This window comes from Protopterus annectens, chromosome 9.part0 (assembly GCF_019279795.1).
Source record: "Protopterus annectens isolate FY-2018-M chromosome 9.part0, PAN1.0, whole genome shotgun sequence".
Lineage (NCBI taxonomy): Eukaryota > Metazoa > Chordata > Ceratodontiformes > Protopteridae > Protopterus > Protopterus annectens.
In genome coordinates, this window is record NC_056743.1 from 19,472,126 (window position 1) to 19,491,507 (window position 19,382).

At 44.0% G+C, this 19,382-nt stretch overlaps 1 protein-coding gene across 1 annotated transcript in view; it reads right to left on the bottom strand.

The window, feature by feature from the left end:
* CKAP5 (cytoskeleton associated protein 5) overlaps positions 1-19,382 on the bottom strand; it is a 4,315,141-nt gene that overhangs the window by 2,701,481 nt on the left and 1,594,278 nt on the right. The window lies entirely within an intron of this gene.

The window sequence follows — 19,382 nt, forward strand, 5'->3', positions numbered from 1 at the left end:
CATGTGCCCCTTTCTGGATGCAAACTCCTGGACAAAAGGAAGACTTCTTATAGACTTGCCAGGTTGAACACCACAAAGCTAACAGCAGTACATGATATGCTCTACGTTAATTTTTACTGTTGCCAATGTGAACTTTTCTAAATGTAGAGTATAAAGATGGCCAAGAAGATTTCTTTACTGAGTTTTTAACATCACATGCTTGTCAATGAAATTGGAACTCCCTTCCCCTTTAATCCCATAGGCAACAAAGTGCATTATAGGAACAAATCTGTACACAGAAGCAATGGAATAGAGTTTAATTTCTAGATGAGTTTCTTATATATTCTGCAAAAATTTCTCCATTTAATATGATTACAGAGATCAGTATCCACTTAAATTTCACCAAAACGTTATTTTGGTGCTCCATTTCCCATTCAGTTAAATACATTTTTTTCTCTTCGAGGTCAAGTGTGCATACCTCTCAAATCATTAGATTTTCAGTAAAGTGATTTTTTTGGTCAAATTCCATAAGTTAGATAAAATGAGCACTTTATTTTTAAACCTTTGGGATACAGCCTGTGGATAACTGCTCTCAGTAATTTCACTAGTGGGGTTCGGACAGAACAGTGAATTCCACTGTGTGCCAACTGGTAACAAACCGCAGGAAATAAGGTACACTGGACCCCAGTTAACCAAAGTGTCTCCATAAAAGGTTTTGAAAAAAAATAGTTTATAAATGTGCATCAACTACAATCAAGTGACACTGTCACGTTAGGCAAGTCTCTGGAATGAGTGGATATTTCAAGTATTAAACATATCTGGGCAAGTTGAACACTAAGAAATATAACTACTACTTCCATCCCCAAGATGCAGGTCAGTTTGTTGTGCAATAAGTAGATGGTCATGGCTACTGCACTACTCACCAGCCAAGTGCAATTCATAGGCGAATGCAAATCTGTGCTAGTTTTGCTGTAATATTTCTTACAGCTACAAATATGGTCCTTTACAACTATGTATCACCAGTACTCTAACAGCCACACAGAAGCACTGGTTGCTATCTAGCTTTCAACAAATCTGTACAATTTGAATTTTTCCAGGCAGAGACAGCATCTTTGCAAAAGGTTAAACATGTTTCCCTATTTGCCTTAATGCAGTGCAGATACTGTCATGTCAGATCTATGCTAACAGCAGATGTTAGAAAAAGGACATTAAACTAGATTAAGAGAAACAACAAGACAGACAAAAATAAAGTACTTGCCATAGACCAAGAGAAACATCTGCCCACATGGGAGGGTTCAAGCTGATAATGCACCCACATAAATGCTTCTCCCATACCATTATGTAGTGTATTCCTACATTTCTTCAGGTAAAGTTTGCCCATATCAGATACCCTGGTACAGAGGAAACATGGAAAAAGGTTTTGGATTTAATTCTACCAGGTCTATCTATAGGGTCATACAAAGTTACTAGGCTACTGACCCCAAGGCCCTTAGAAGTCTAGCGAGGAATTTAGCCCATGTTCTGACAAATCAGCACCTGATGCCCCTGTCCAGCAGGAACACAGGGGGAATCACAGGGGTGCATTTTCTGTTCCCCATCCAGCTATCCAGGTTGATCTTAAAAAGGTTTAATGAGGTACTCTGTTTTACATGGAGAGGGAGTCTATTCCACAGAATGGAAGTCTCTTGGACAAATCTGTCCCATCAAAAAGTCCTACTGATATTACAGACCAGTTTGAGGTCGCGAGTGTGGGTTACCAGAGTGGGGCTTGACTTGCGGACTTGTAGTCCAATCATGGTGGAGATTCCTTTGTATGCCAGACATAGGTCACTGCTGAGCAGTCTGTATGAGACTGACTAGAGGAATACGGGTTTTAGCCTATCTATATAGGGTAGATGTTTTAGGCCCTGGATTCTTCTGGTGAGGAACCTCTGTGGTCTCTCCAGCTGCTGCATGTGCTTTGTGAGGTACATGTCGAAAGGGGCGTTGTACTCAATGGGTCTTATGGAAGAACACAGGAATGCTATGTCCTTGTCCCTGGATGAGATGCCCCTCGTAAGGTCGGCCATGTAGAAAGCTTTCCATACAATGAAGACAATATGGTGGTCAAGTCAGCTTGCTATCAACCTCGGTGCCCAAATCCCTCACGACTTGTGTGCTTAGGACCTGGTTCTTAATGTGATAATTTGTAGAGACGTCACTCTACCCAAAAGGGATGACTATGCCTTTTTTGACATTCAGTTTGAGGCCATGTTTCTAGCATCAGTCATTTGTTTGTGAGAGACCCTCTTGAAGAAAGTCCACATCACTAGGGGAATTGATGACAGCGCCCAGCCTGCAGTCATGTGCAAACTGTCAGCCACAGTCCACTGGTTTTGGCCTGCACCTCAAAAAAGTCTGTCAAACTGAGGCTCCAAGTCTGATCCCTGGGCTACACCACTTGTTACGGGTCTACTGCTTGAGGTGGCTTCCCCTACATTGACTAGGTGGGTTCCATCAGTGAGCCAGTTTGCTATCCATCTGGTAAATCACGGACTGATGCCTAGTTGAAAGTGAATATATTAAACCTGAGTGGGGAATAGTATAGAAAGCTTTGGCCAGGTAAAGGTAGGCGGTGTGCAGTCTTCCCTCGTCCATGGCTTTGGTAACCGTCTCAAAGTTGTCAACAAAATTTAACAGGCATGACCTCCCCTTGATGAAACCAAACTGTGTGGGACAGAGTTTTTGGAGGTTGCCAATGTCCTTGTTAATGAGGTACATGATAATCCAATACCATGGGCTTGCAGATCAGGCTAGATAGGCTGATGAGTGTATAATGTCCTGGACCAGTGGATGCCCTGTGCAAACAGAGGACAGTGGCTGTCCTCCACTCAGGTGGGACGGAGCTGGTACTCAAGCTTTGGTTGAATAGTGTGCCTAATAGTGCTGCAAATTTCTGCCCGTGTTCATGTAGGATGCAGCCTGGGATGTTATTGGGTCCCATGGAGGCTGCATTTTTGCCTTTGAGGGGGAAAATGATGACTTGCTCTGGACAGGGGGGGCAAGTGATGGGGATGTCCCGATTTACTGATGGGGGGACAGAAGAGTGAAGTTTTTGCAGAACCAGTCTACCATCAGGTTGGCTACATCTATGGTGTTTGTGTAACAGGTGCCCTTGACCTCCAGTTCTGAGCAGATCTGAGTACTTCCTTTGAGACTACGGACACATGTGAATAAGGCCTTATGATTATCTTTAGCAGATTTGGCCAATTTGGACTCTAATAAGTTTGCTTTGGAGGATTTCACTACTGCCCTTACTTGCTTGTTCAGGCTAAGGAAATATTGCTTTCAATTAGGCACCTGCTCGGTCCTGGACAGCATTTTTTTCCTTTTACTATACAGATGTCCACCAGACACATTTACTCTTCCTTGAGGAGGATGACTATCTTGTCGGTATTTCTGATTCCATGCAGCTACATAAATGTTTGTATAGTACTTTGGTGTAAATTTGGACATTTGTGCTGTGAAGCTCTTTATGTCTACTCTCAGAGGGTTGTAGACGGCTTTAGAGAAGTTTTTATGTTTGACTCTTGGGGGAGGGGGGGGGTGACTTCAAAAGTGACCGTTTTGCGTTTGGATCTTACCAGAGGGGATGACACCATAGACATGCTGCAGTATATACTCATGCTGCTTAATACCAAATCCAAGATATTACCTCTTGTCAGGGGCCTCAACCAGCTGGTCCAAGGCCTTTGCACTGACAAAAATCAAGGAATCTGTAGGTATTTGTGCTTTGCATAATTAGTTCCTCAAGTCTCGTCCAGGATCAAGGTAAAGGGTTGAATCTTGATAGATTCAAAGAGGGCCAGAAAGGTAGAGTGGGGATCTTAAGTCAATGTTGGGGCATGTAGCTAGCTATGAATTCAGTAGGGGTCTTGTCAGTCAACTGCACCTGGAGCGTCTCCTGTGCGTCCTACTGTTTAACCAGCTTGGAGGTATGTCTTGTATTAAAACTCCAACTCCTTTTGCTTTGGTGCCCACGATGCAAGGATAATGAGAAGTTATGTACCTACCATAACGTTCCATGTTAGTTGTCTTCTCTCGCCTTCTTTCTTGCTGGATGGGTTCGGAGCCGATCCTCGGCTCCGACTCGGCCACTTACTAAAGCTCGAGAGCTTATTTTACCGGCTCGAGGCAACCCTATATCCCATGATGCTAGGCGACAACTCCCCAGATCTCGTTTGGAAGCTGAAAAACCTAGCATAGGCCAATAAAACAAAATCCTCCAACTGGAAGGAGGAGGAAGAGGGATAAAACCCCCCAAAGATAATTATCTACACTATATATATATCCTAGGACACCTAGATGGTGAACAAGGGAATAAAAGGACCCTTCAAGGAAGGGAAGATCTTCTCGGTCTGTCCAGGCTAGGGAGAGGGTGGGTGGGATGCAAGAAAGAAGGCGTGAGAAGACAACTAACATGGAACGTTATGGTAGGTACATAACTTCTCAATGTTAAGTTGTTAATCTTGCCTTCATTCTTGCTGGATGGGACCGCGTCCCTAGCACCTTCATCCTGGGTGGCTCATTGGAACAGACTCAAGAATGGTGGAACCAAAAGTTGCTTTGTCCCTGCAGGCCATGTCCAATTTGTAATGCGAAACAAAGGTATGAGGAGAGGCCCATGTGGCTGCCGCACAGATAGTGTCTATTGGTAGTCTAGCTTGAAAAGCTGTAGATGTAAGCTAGTGCTCTAGTTGAATGGGCTTTTGGCTTAGAAGTTAATTCCCTGCCTCTGAGTTGATAAATAGATGTAATCACAGAAGACAGCCACCTAGATAGGGTTACCTTGGAAACAGGAAGGCCTTTCTTATTTTCTGCGTATGATAACAGTTGATCAGACTTCCTTATTTGTTTGGTTTTATCCAAGTAGTATCGGAGCTGGCGGTGAACATCTAGACAATGTAGCTTTTGCACCGCTCTATTAGTATAGTTTGGGAAAAAAACTGGGAGATCAATTGATTGATTTAAATTTGTCTGCGAAGCCACCTTGGGTAAGAAGGATAGATTAGTCCTTAGAGAAACTCTGTCTTTATGGAAGATTAAGTAGGGAGGACGAATGCAGAGGGCGTGAAGCTCTGATACTCTCCTAGCAGAAGTAATGGCGACTAGGAAGAGCGTCTTCCAGGAAAGAAATTTCAATGAACAGGAGACCGCAGGTTCAGAGGGGGGTAGAATCAAGGATGTTAAGACTAAATTAAGATCCCACTGAGGTGGAGGGTCTTTGATCGGAGGCTTAAGTAAATATACACCTTTAAGGAAAGCTTTGCAAAGCTTATTGGACATGATGTTGTGGTCCGATAAGCCTGTATGAAAATTCGATATAGCTGCCAACTGAACCTTTACTGTAGAGGCAGAAGACCCTGAATTAAAAATTTCGGCTAGGAAGTTAAGACCGAATGAATTGGGGCAGTAAAGGGATCTATATTCCTTGCCTTTGCCCAGAAGGAGAAACATTTCCATTTACTAGTGTAAATTCTTCTGGTGGAAGATTTAAGGGAAGCTACTATGATATCCCGGACGGGATTAGAAATCATAGGAAGCCTGGCTAAAGACAGAAGTGGAGCAACCAAGCAGTGAGGTTGAGAGAATGCAGGGATTGGTGCAGCTGCCCCGACTGATGGGTCAACAGATCTGGAGCTGGGTCCAGATGCCAAGGCTGTACCAAAAGATAATGATGTAGGAACGGAAACCATATCTGTCGAGGCCAATAAGGGGCAATGAGAATCAACTTGGCGCTCAAGGCGGTTGCTTTCTGAATTACTTGTGGGATTAGAGGAAAGGGTGGAAAGGTACAGAGAAGTCCCCGAGGCGAATCTTGGACTAGAGTGTCTCTGAGGGAATGGCCTGGAAGGGGGAAGAAGTCGGGGCATTTGCTGTTTTGGGGTGTAGCAAAAAGATAGCAGCAAGGAAGGCCCCACTTCTGAAAATTCTCTTCCGCTACAGATTGTTTGAGAGACCACTCGTGTGGCATGAGTATAGCTTTGCTTAACCTGTCCGCTATGATGTTGGACTTCCCGGGGATATGCGTTGCTATCAGAAACCGCTGAGAGGAGATCGCCCATTGCCAAAGTCTGAGTGCCTCTCGACACAGAGGATAGGACTTGGTTCCGTCTTGCTTGTTGATATACCACACTACAGACATATTGTCCATTTGGATTGCAATAGTTCCTAGGGGAAGAGAGTCGTAGAGGGCTTGCAACGTTAAAAACACTGCTCTCATCTATAGGACATTTATGTGCAGGTGGCGCTCGAAAGGTTGCCAAGTGCCATGGACCATCCTGCCCTGAAAATGCCCCCCCCACCGATCAGGGAAGTGTCCGATGTCACCGTGGCGACCGGGGGAAGAGGAACAAAGGGTCTGCCCTGATGGACTTGAGGGGACAATATCCACCAGGACATATGACTTTTGCAAGTTTGAGTTATCATGATCTTGTGGTGCATGGGGAGTTGCTGAAAAGACCACTGGGCGAAAAGCATCCACTGTAGAAGACGCATGTAAAAACGTGCAAGGGGAAGAAGTGTTATGGCGGCCGCCATAAGACCCAATACTTTCAGGACATACCTGGCCTGAACTTTGTCGCTCTGAAGAAGAACATGGACATGGTTTTGAATATCTAAGACCTTTTGATCTGTTAACTTTGCTGAAAGTTGTACGGTGTTCAAGTTGGCGCCTATAAAGGTAATAGACTGACAAGGCGACAAGGAAGACTTTTCGAAATTTAGAGAGATTCCTAGCCCTCTGCAAGTGTGAATGGTGTAAGCTCTGGCTTGGAGAAGTTGATGCCTGGTGGTGGCAGTGAGGAGCCAGTCGTCTAGATATGGAAACACCTGGAATCCTTGCCGTGTCAGGTGAGATGTAACCGCTGCCATACATTTGGTGAACACTCTGGGGCTGTAGTGAGACCAAAGGGCAGGGCTCTGAATTGGTAGTGACTGGCCCCCAGCTGAAAGCGGAGAAACCTTCTGGAGCGCCTGTGAATTTTGATGTGATAGTACGCATCCTGAAGGTCCACGGAGCACATCCAATTGTCCTTGCCCAGAAAGGGCAGAATGGACTGTAGCATGACCATCCGGAATCTTGTTCTCTTTACAAACTTGTTTAGTTTGCTGAGATCTAATATTGGTCTCCAGTCCCGTCTTTTTTGGTACCAAAAAAAAACCTTGAGTAGATTCCGGATCCTAGTTGGTCTGCTGGGACTGGCTGGATGGCTCTTTTTGCTAGCAGTTTTGATATTTCTGATACTGCTAGTTCCCTTAGATCAGGTGGAACGTCTGGAAGGGTTCCCTTTTGCTGAATTGGGGTTTGGATAAAGGGAATTTTGTAACCCTCGGATACGATCGACTGTACCCATTTGTTTTGAGTAAGGGAAAGCCAGGCTATTGGGTATAGCGACAATCTTCCCCCGACTGCCTCTGAAGGTGGACAATCAGGCAACATCTCAGGGATGCTGGAAGGGTTTGTCAGAGAGAGGCTCCCTGCTACCCTGGTTCTGTGGACCCCCTCTGCCCCTAGGGCGGCGTCTGTTGTTGTTACCTCCTCTGCCTCTGGGGGTAAACTGACCTCTTGCGTCAGGCGTGACTCCTTGAGATTTGCGGAACTTCTTTTTCCCACCCTTCTGACCCTTAGGGTATGGTCTTGAAGGGGTGGAGAAACGGACTCCTATGGCAGAAAGAGTTTTGCCATCTTGTTCGCATCTGGTCAAGGTGTCTTTCACTTGAGGTCCGAACAAAGCCGAACCATCAAAAGGGGAATTTGTGAAGGACGCCTTGAAAGGGTCCGCGAAATTACACAGCCGCATCCAGGCGCGACGCCTTAAGGCCACTCCTGTACCTGCGGCCCTACTCGCTCCATCGGCTGCATATGAAATTAGACGCATGGAGGAGTTATCGAGTTCAGGGTTCCAAGCTGTGAGTTTATTTTATCCTGGGACCCAGCAGCTGATGGATCCCGTAAGACTTCTCCCAACTCTTTGAGAATCTCTCTCTGAAGGCGGGTGAAGTGACAAGTAATTCAGCGACCACATGGCAAAGGTCGCTGAAGAAAACATCCGCTTAGCGTACCTATCCATGGTCCTAGAATCCTTATCAGGAGGATGGATAGGTACTGAAGGATCAGCTAGTTCCTTCTTGGTGGCTGCAGCCACCACCATGGCATCCGCCGGTACACCTTTTGTTAGGAATTGCTTGTCAACTGGTGCTGTGATGAATTTAGATGGCCTCCGAGGGGTGGGCTCCACCGAATCCGGGGCCGACCACGCCTTCCGAGCCAATACTTCCATAAGGGGGTCGAAAGGCGGAGACACCCAGGAGGTGGAGGGTCGAGAACCAAACGCCTCCAGGTACATCGACTCGTCCTCGGAAGGATTAACGGAAGACCAGTTCCCCCTCTGCTTCAGGATTTCTAGGATGTCTGAGAAAGAGACATCCTCAGAGGGGGACTTTGGGGATCCCTCAGACTCATCCAAGTCTGTATCAGATGTAATGGACTCAGGAGAGTCCACATGCTTCCTCTTACATGTCCCTCTTATGAGGAGGCTCCGCTGACAGGTCAGGAGAAGCCTCGGAAGAGGAAGAAATTCCCAGTGGGGAAACCTGAGGTGTTGGATCTCTGGGTCCGGGAGCAAGAGAGTTGGAAGAGACATCAGCAGGCACTGTAGTGGGAGGAGCTGATGGAGCTGACCGTTGACTATGCCCTGGGGCTAGTACGCTCCTCATCACCTCGAAGGCTCCCCTATCAGAAAGACCAGAGGGCCCCCGCTCCGAAGAGGTAGGAACCCCAAGCCGCACCGACAGGGAAGGCTGCGAGGCCGATGTTGGGGCCGAGCTCACCAGCGCTGATGCCCCGAGAGGGAGAACGGGGTCGGACAATGGTCCGATGCCACTCGCCCCCTCGGAGCCAACGAGAGAGATCAGGCGCCCGGATCCGTCCAATGAAGGCATCAAGGAGGATATCGGAGCAGAAGACGAAGAAGCCGAAGGGGAAGGTATCGGCTCCGACGCCACAACAGTCACGGCTCCGAGGAGCTCCGGCTCCGAACTCTGAGGGAGAGTCGAAGGAGGAAATTTAGGTGGAGTCGTAATAGCTACTGTCTGATGAGACGGGCTAGAGATCATCTGGGCCAATGCCTGAGACTTTAACAGCCTACTTACCACTCTCTCAAGGTCGTGATCTGAAAGTCTGGACGACCGAGAAGATTGGCTCAGATGGCTCCGCTCCGAGAGCAGGGGAGACCTCGGAGCCGAATGGATGGACTCCAATGAAGAGGATCCTGACCTCTTATTAGATGGAGCCAATGCAGCAGAGGACACGTCAGCTCCAGCCGGAGCAGACAGTGAAAGCATGGGCTCAGAGGTATCGACACAGAGTGGTGCCGAGACCGGAACCTGCGACTCAAAAGGATCGGCTCCAGCTGGAGCCGATCTAGGCACAGACAAGGAGCCAGCAGCAGAAGGCTTAGTACTTGGAGCCGACGGTTTTGCTGGTTTCGAGGGCCTCCCTGTCGCAGACTTAGTTGGGGAACCCTCGGGCTTTAACAAGCCCTTCAGTATAAGTTTGTTCCTGCGCTCCTGCAGAACTCTTGGACTGAATGCATGACATACTGAACAAGAGTCCTGCAGGTGCAGGGGTCCCAGGCAGTAAACACAAGAAGTGTGACCGTCTGTCAGACATCTTCTGACAGCACGAGTCACACTTCTTAAAGCCTGAGACCTTAGTTTCCTTTGGTTCCTTCGACATAAGTGTCGAGGGTTAACAAAGGTAAGAGAAACACACACTCAAAAAACTATAAATTAACAATAAAAATGTTAATAGGGATACTGACACACCCAAACACTCCACAGGATCCCTAAAAAAATTAGGAAAGGGGCAGGCTTAAGGCCTAACCTAAGAGTGGAGGGGGAGGGATACAAGGGATAAAAAGGGAAGGTATAAAAAACAGTAAGAGTTAAAGGTAGTTGCTAACTACTGAAAAGAAACAACTAGGTGAAAAATTAACTCAAAAGGGTGACTGAACACTATATATATATATATATATATATATATATATATATATATATATATATATATATATATATATCTATATATATATCTATATATATATATAAAGACTTACCAGGAGCCGGTAAAAAAACGCACCTCGCAAGCGAAAGCGGCAAACGAGATCTAGGGAGTTATCGCCTAGCATCATGGGATATAGGGTTGCCTCAAGCCGGTAAAATAAGATCTCCAGCTTTAGTAAGTGGCCGAGTCGGAGCAGAGGATCGGCTCCAAACCCATCCAGCAAGAATGAAGGCGAGATTGACAACTTAACATTGACATTTGGCAGTGATATGGAGATTGTTATTGAGAGAGACAACTTAATCCCCTGGGTGGCATCATGACCCTGAGGATGCAGAACCAAAGGGAGCTCCAGATATCAACACGAGTCAGTGTTGCTGCTTGATAAGATTGTGCCCTGTTGACCAGGCTGCTGCAACATAAATGTCATTTACTAAAGAGCTCTTGAAAAGCCCAAGGAAATTATAAACCCTGTGAAATGTGGTTTAACACCGCACCCAGCTACTGGTTACACACACACACACAATGAATGTGGAACAATCTGAAAGCCTTCTGTAGAGTGCCACTCGGGAAACCTAAGTTCCTAGTCTTGATAAAGAACAGGAACCAGGGCTGGTATAGTCTCTCAAATGTCTTTTCCTGTTAAGATACAAAGTGGTCTATGAAGAGTGAGCAGATCACCTTATCAGTGTGGTTTGGAAAGAAACCACTGGATGAATGACTTGAGTCATGGCTGCCTCAGATGCAACTTCAGGAAGAACAGTAAGATTCTGTCAGAGAGACATAATGGAAACTAGTTAGCGATTTGCAAGATTAACTTTCCAAAGAAACCAAGTTAAATCATCTCTGGCCTATCCTGTCTTGAGGTACCCTGGATTCCTGACTGTTGAAAACAACGTAAAGCAAATGCTTTATTTTCCAGTACTGTATTGGTCCCCCGAACTGAAGCTGTAATTAACTGTCCAAAGAAACCAAGTGTATGTACCTTTTATAAAGTAGTCTGCACACCCAATAGCAATATTGTAATCCTACGTGTGCATGCTATCAGCCTACCGCTTAGCCCACCTCAGCCTGCTCTCCCCAGTTCATCACTCCCCCCTTAGGAGCCCTAGCCCTCCTCTGTAATAAACTGATCCACCCACTAGATGGAGGCACTCACCTAATTATAAATAATTCATTGTAAACTAAATAACTACTAGATACTGACTGTCCTATATTGCTCTATTGCCTTTCCCCAACCTATGTACTACATAACTGCAGAGCACATACAAGTTATCTTGATACTCTCTGACCTACTTTGCTCTATTGCCCTTCCCTTATCTCTGTAACCTCCCTCCTTCCTCTCCGTCTCCCTTAGCATTACTGTACCTCACACCCCTGAGCCTTTACTGACTTTTCTGCTATCCATTTTACTGATTGTTTCCTTGCTGACTTGCTCATCCATCTCCTTGGCTCTTCCTGCTCCGTTCGCTCTGTGGACTCACTCCCCTACCCTACCCCCAAATACCACCCACCTCCAGTAGTCCTGGCTTTATACTTCCCTAACCAGAACCCCCCACCTACCTATCAAATACTCAAACCAATCTAGACTACCTAGCCACTCCCCTTCTTAGTTTCACCCATCTCCTTCCCCACTTTCTCGTACACCCTTACCCTGAGTACATTTCCTTATTTCCCTTTTCCTTTAAAATATTTCCTCCAAAGAATCATTTCCTTCTTAATCTACAATACCCTTATTCCTGCCCAACCATCTTTTTGTTATAGTACAAGCTACCTTTTTGTACTTCCACAGCGAATCTTGGCAACATGCCCACAAAAAAATAAAGCTTGCCAAATTAAGTTAATACTTATAGCCATACTTATACCAGCCCTCACTTCTGCCCATCTCCTCACCTCCTTTGAAATAAAAAAAGTGTATTATGTTCACTTTAACAATTCTCCAAAACAAACAGCTTGTCAAACTTCTACCCTTACCCATTCTAATATAAATATTAAATCTACTCCATGCTACCTGCTAGGCAAATACCATCGCCTCACACATATGAAAGTCCTTAACTCCTCCATAAGGAAACCAAAGAAATCTAATTACTTTTACAACCCTACTTCAAGACTAAAAGCTCCCACCTTAAAATATGGTGATATCGACCCCAACCCAGGCCCAACCAATGTTATCACAGTCACAGCTCACAACACCACTTTTTCTACCCTAGTCTCCCAAACTCCTAATAGGTCATCTTACTATCCGCAGTGTCAACAACAAAGTTGCCCATCTCCATGCCCTTCTTGACATTCATTACTTTGATATCTTCTGTCTTACAGAAACTTGGTTAAAACCAGTAACTAAGGACAACGAGATAACGCCCCCAGGCTATAATATGATGAGATTAGACCGAGCAAAATGTAAGAGTGGAGGAGTAGCCATTCTGTATAGGAATGGTTTACAGATCTCCACAACAACCTTTATCCCCCCTCTTAGACAGTAAGGCAGAAATCCTTATTTCTAGACAAGCTAAACACTAGCAAATCCCTAAACATCATCTGTACCTACCTTCTTCCAGGTAATAACACTACAATAGAGAATATTCTAAGCTGGGTTTCCACTACCTATCCACAAGAAACAATAATATTAGGGGACTTTAATACTGACTGGAAGTGTATCAACACTGACAACCCTTCCCTCACATATTAACCTACATGGCTTTAACCAATCACCTCCACTACAAGAATTAACAAACCAAATAAAAAAGAGAGCATCTTAGATTGGATTCTTACAGACAACATACTTATAAAGTTGGAACCTTACCTGATGATGTGAGTGATCATACTTTGACTTACATTGTAAGCCAAAAGAATGACATTCCTAACTCCCCCACATTCAGAATTTTAAGGTCAAATAAGCATTTTAACCCTATATTTTTCCAAAATGAACTTGATGCCTGTGACTGGAACCCTCTAAAAACTCTCCCTCTTGAAGAGGCTGTTAAATGTTTCAACTCTAAATTCCTAACAATCCTAGATGAACATGCATCCAAACGAACTATTAAAATGAAGTCCAAGACTGCCCCTTGGCTGTCAAAAGATATTACTAAGGAACAAATCTTGGGCTAAATGGAGAGCTACTAAATCCATCTCTGATAATCAAACCTTTAGACAATTGAGAAATATCACAAAAAGAGCTATTCTTACTGATAAAAATAAATACTATTGTAAACTACAGCAAACACCATAATATTCCTCAAAAGTTCTGGTCAAGCTTAGCTAGACTACTTCATCCTGGTCACTCTAGCACATCATCCCCACTAGGAGCTGACAATAATACCCCCCCAGCAAATGGCCAATGCCTTCAACATTTTTTTTTTTTTTACAGTCACTATACAATCCTTAGCCCGTCAACTATCCATAGACAGCACTATTCTCCCTATCCGTTTACCTGACTCTACCTACCTTCCAACTTCAACCCATCTCTACTACCTACATCCAAAAAAATCATCCAAAAACTTAAACCTTGCACCCCCTTCTGCATACCAGTTACAGTCAGAATATCTGCAAAGAGCTGCTAAATCAGTAGCCTACCCTATGTATATCCTTATAAATAGAACCATCAAAGAAGGAAACATCCCAGACATTTGGAAAATCTCCCATATAATCCCTTTACATAAAGGTGGTAACTCTGATTATTATTCCAATTACAGGCCTATATAGCTCTCTTATCACCCCTAGCTAAGGTTATGGCAAAATGCATTCATCACCAGCTAATAGACCACTTAACCCAACACAATATCTTAGCAAACTGCCAACATGGCTTCAGGCCCTACCACAGCACCACTACAGCTCTCCTTTCTTTCACCAACTCCATCAACCATAACCGCAATAGCCTTTCCTCAGCACTTTTTATTAATTTATCTAAAGCTTTTGATATGGTTAACCACTCCCTGCTTATAAAGATCATTGAATGCCTCTCTCTAGACAAGGCTATCCTCTGGTTTAAATCCTACCTTAAAAGGCAACAAGCAGTTCTGTGGGAGAATAAGCTATCCTCCCACCTGCCCATCTCCCTTGGAGTCCCCCGGGGCTCCATTCCACATACTCTCCTTTTCTCCTTATTCATCAATGACCTCCATGCTGTAATCCCTCAAGCAACCACTATACAATATGCGGATGATTCTACACTCATATCTACTGCCAATAATTCATCTGAACTTCAAACCCTAACCCAGAAAGTCTTTAGCACAGTAGAAGCTTGGTTCTTGAAACGCTGCCTCCTGTTGAATGCTAAAATGACCAAGCCCTTGCTCTTCTCACCTAATACTAAGTCCCTCCCCCCCATTGATTTCTCAATAAAATCCAATAATGGCACCCTTATATCCCCAGACTCTTCCACCAAACTGCTAGGCATTACAACTGATAATCTTTCCTTCAATAACCATATTAACAATACCATTAAAACAGTAAACAGAAAAATAGGCTCCTTATACAGAATAAAAACAACTCTTAACCCCAACATCCAGAGTTAAAATTGCTCACTCCCATTTAATCTCATCTCTTCTGTATGCTTCACCCATATACACTAACCTAAAAAATCTAATCTTGTCAAACTAGCCAACTCCTAAAACAATACAGCCAGATTTTCCACTGGGAGCAATTATAGAACTCACCATTGTCTACACCTACAGCAACTTGAATGGTTAGAACTAAAAAAAACATTTTCATACTTTCACAACTTACCACAGTTCATAAAACATTTTACCAACCAAACACCCCCCCTATACTTTCCAACCTTATATACCCCTTACGATCTTCTTGGAAACTTCTTGCTAACACAAGCAAGTCTAATAACCTGGCAGGTGACTCCTTATTCAACAAAAAAACTGGAATATGCTGCCACAAGAGCTAAGTATACTTCCCTCGCTGCCGCTTTTTAAACAAAGACTCAAGAAACACCTTAAGACACACTGGTTATGCCCCTGTTCCAACCCTGACTAATCCTCCGATTTCCTCTACTCTACCACTATACTGCATCCTCTTCGCTAAACTATTATGCTATAGCCCTTTTAAGTAGTGAATATCTCAAGTAATTTTCATAAGTCTTGTCATGAATGTTCTGTCTCAATTGTTCTGTATATTTTTTTCTCAAATAACATTCTGTAAAATGACCTTTCCTATTTCTGTATAATCATTGGAAAGAAATCTCTTCTTTCCTCAAGAATTAGCGGATACTTAGCATTATAACATCCTTTCCTTGTATTATTGTTGCAGGATATACATGTGTGATATGATCTGATTAAAAAAAAATTTTTTTTTGTATGATTGTGATGTCTTTACTGTATCTCTGTGTTCACAAATGGAGCTCATCTCCCAAGGCCATCACTGAAAATAGACATACAATCCAGCTGGACTAGCCCGGTTAAGAAATGTAAAATAAATAAAATAAATTAAGGCATAGTGATTTGCAAGTTTAAGGCATGATGTTCAGACATTACTCTGGATAAGGTGAAAGTTGCTAGTAATAAGGTTTCCCAAGACAGCTGTATCACTAAACAGTAAAAACTCTCTTTCCAAATAAGAGCCTATAGTATAAAATCTATTTTTTGGGGAGGGGGTTAGGCCTTCAGCAGACTGAGGAGGAATGTGCCTTAAAGTCCTTAAAGGTCTTTTGGGAAGCCAGACCCATTAGAATTACCACCTTGATGAAAATCAGAAATAGCTGCTAGCTAAACGTTAAATGGTTGAATAGTTAGAACCAGAGACAAATTTGTTAAGCATTGCAAAATCATAGAAATGGGAACTGAAAGGGCCTAGCCCTTGGAGCAATTCCCAAACAGAAAACCTTTTCAACTTACATTTGTACAACTTTCTCAGACTGAGACATACGGAATCCGAACTCTGGTAGGTAGGGCTGGATTACTGGCTTTCAATGGAAATGGAGGAAACATGCAGTTTATCTAATGGAGTTGATGTTCAAGCGAAGCTAAACAGACAGTTGAAATAGCAGGCCAGGCTGAGGATTTAACCAAGGTGGACACATGAGGTGAGGCCAGAGTAGTGTAAGTGAAAATTGCCTGGCCAGAAAGTGCTATAAGAATAGTTATGGTCTTGCACAGAGAATCCTTCGGCAAAAAAAAAATTAGCCATTAGCGGAAGGGAAAACTCATGCAGATCACGTAGCCAAGGATGGTCTCAAAGTGTCCCCTAGGTGTCTGCCCCCTGCATTTTGAGTAGGTCTGAGAGACTAAAAGGTTGCAGCAAGGCTGGCCCCAGAAGTAGACTTTTTTTTTGCTACTTTAAGTTTGCAATACCATTTGAGGCATCAAGATGTACTGACTGAGCGTCTGCTAAAAATCTGGTCTGACCTGGACTGTGCCTCATCAGAAAACACCGAATACTGCCCACTACCACCCACTCGTGGCTTCTCAGAAAATGGGGTGTTGGATCAGGGATCTCTGCTTGCTGCTGTAGCACAACTACGGAGGTGTTATCTGTATAGTAAAAATCACACTGGAAAGAAGTTTAATGCCTCCAATACTAGAACCACTACCCTGATCTCTAGGATACCCAAATGAAGCAGAGCCTCTTGGTATGATCACTTTTCATTCAACTGATCTTCCTTTATAAAATCCCCCCTCCAAATCCTAGAGAGTAAGTATCCATAAAGGGCTGACAAGTGGGATGGGGAAAAGAAAGGGACTGTGCTTCCACTTGGGGATTGAATACACCACTTCAGATGCATACTGTTGCCAGAAAGGAAACTGAAGAGCATGAGTGAAACAGGACCATACTATGCAGAGTGCCCACTAGAATGCAGTGATGCATTTGTCATGAAGATATAACCTAACAGCTGTTTCCAAAGTGCCCAGTGTTCACAGTACCAGGCAGTCCAGAGGATACTGCGGAAGAAAGGCTATGACTTGTGTTCTGAGAAAATGCAGCTTTTGTGCACCAGGTTTGGCAATTTTTCTTCTAGTCTCCAGATGCAGCTCAAGTATAACGACTGGGCTGGGTCCAGGATTAACTTTCTGAAAGCTGAGACCCCAAGGAATGACAACCAAAGTAATATCTTGCTGAAATAAGGGCTTTTGTGTTTTCCACAAGGAGCCAGTCGCAAAGACATGGGAACAAGGAACCCTTTTACCCAGAGTTGGGTTGTAACTACCGCCTCTTAACTGAACACCTGGGTGGCTGTGGTGAGACTAAATGGCAGGGACAAGTAAAGTTAACTGGCTCCCATCCTGAAGCAGAACTACCTTCTGGACTGCTTCACATTTAGATGCAGAGGTAAGCATCCTGAACTTCTATAATGCACATCTAATCTCCTTCCTGTAGGTGTGGATAAGTGACTGCACCATGACCATCTGAAATTTTGTCTTAAACAGTTTTACCTTGCTGAAATCTAGAATGGGCCTGAAGTTCTGCATCTTCTTTGGAACCAAAAAGATTGAGTAGACCCCAGATCCCTTCTGTTCTGGTGGGACTAAGCACACTCATTGCAGGAGTTGAATTATTTCCTGAGCTGCCACTTTCTTTTGGCAGCGTGGAATGTCTATGAAGGAGCAATGAAGTTGGCTTCGAAACAGACGTAAAGGGTATGATGTTACACTATGAATACGACACTCTTCACTCTTGTCTTTTCTTAGTCAATTGAGCATTTATGTGAAGACAGACATGGCCCACAACTGCCACCAGAGGGTAACAAGACAGGCATTCCTTTAGTGCTAGGTAGGTTTCCATGAAAAGGGAACCATGACCTTCTGATTTAGCAGCACCAGTCTTCTGTAGCAATGCCCATTAAAAGGTCATCCTTCTACTATGAGAGGAGTCGTGTATACACATCGGGACTCTAGGAAACAGACCTTTGCTAAGGTTTGAAAACTTACACAACTATACTTTCCTGCTGTGTGAGTATGTTGAATTACCATAACAGATGTTTGAGTGACCACTACTGTAGCAGCCTTAGCTATATAGGTTATAGCCTGCTAAGGATACAACAGTCTGCCAGCTTCCAAAGCTTTAGGGTAGCCCCATGCAGCCAACCTGTCATGCTGCTCAAGATAAGCAGACTAATACAAGCTTGGGCATGAAGTCATTCAGAGCATTCCTGCCAAAAGAGAGGGAGGGAGGCTGAGCCCTGAAAGGACAATGCTAGGAACACATTTCCATACACTGGCATAAGAAAACACCAAAGCAGGAGGTGGGGGGGGGGGGCAGCTACTGCAGCAACCACCATTTAAACATCTTCTGTTTCAATAACATCAACTTACACAACCATACTATGCTCATCAGCTCATAATATTTGTCACTGCTGCAATAGCCATAATTAGATGGATAGATTACCATAGCTGAATACATTTGGGAGGTGAAAGGAGAAAAGTCCTGGAGCCCCTGGAAATGGTCCTAGTAATGATTAATCTGGACTTAGAGAACGAATCAAGTTAACTGTGTTTTGTGAAACTATGTACACAGGAACAAGCAATAGCTTCTAGAATACTTCTAAAATCCAATCCTTTCCAAAAAGCCTCTGATGAAGCCAAGGCCTGGTAAAGTGGGCCTAGATGCAGCATGGAATACCTTTTGTTAACCTCACTAAAGTAAAAGTAATAGCATTAGACAACCATTTGGAAATAACTTGTTGACAAAGGCTGCCTCCTCTTCGTTTACGAAAAAGAACTGAAAGATCCCAAAGCTTTTGTTCTGTCAAGAAAGTAAGTATCACAACTTCCAAGATGGCTGCACACTGAGTAATAACTTATTTCTAGCTCTCCCAGTGTGAACATACAAATTCAGCAAAGGGGGCCAGTGTGAAGAAACAAACTCAGCAGAGGGGGGCCAGTAGACTTCTGTTTATGGGTAAATTTCATTAACTGGCTAATAAGTGCACTGCCTGGATGCCAGGAATAAAGAAATACAAAAGACCTGGAAAAATCAGCTACAAAAGGTGAGGAACAAACACTGACTAGGGAAAGTTCTGCAACTGTTCAGCAAAAAGCAATTCAACCTCCTGACATTACTTCCAGTAACCTACAGAAAGATAGTTGTGTAAAATCTTACCATAACCACAGATGTCCTCTTCCATGTTGCAATATTCTTGTTGTGGGATTTCCTGCCCTCAAGCGACTCGTATGTCAGCTCCTATACAAAAGCTTCAGCTTGGCTGTTGCAGATGCATGGGACATCACACATAAGGCCATAAACCAGGGGCCTTCAATGTGACATCTGCACACACAATCCTCAGAACTTGAAGCTCAGCAGGTAGATTAGAAGGCCCAGCAGGGGAGGTGCCAGTGGTTTCAGGTATAGGACCCGGAATCCT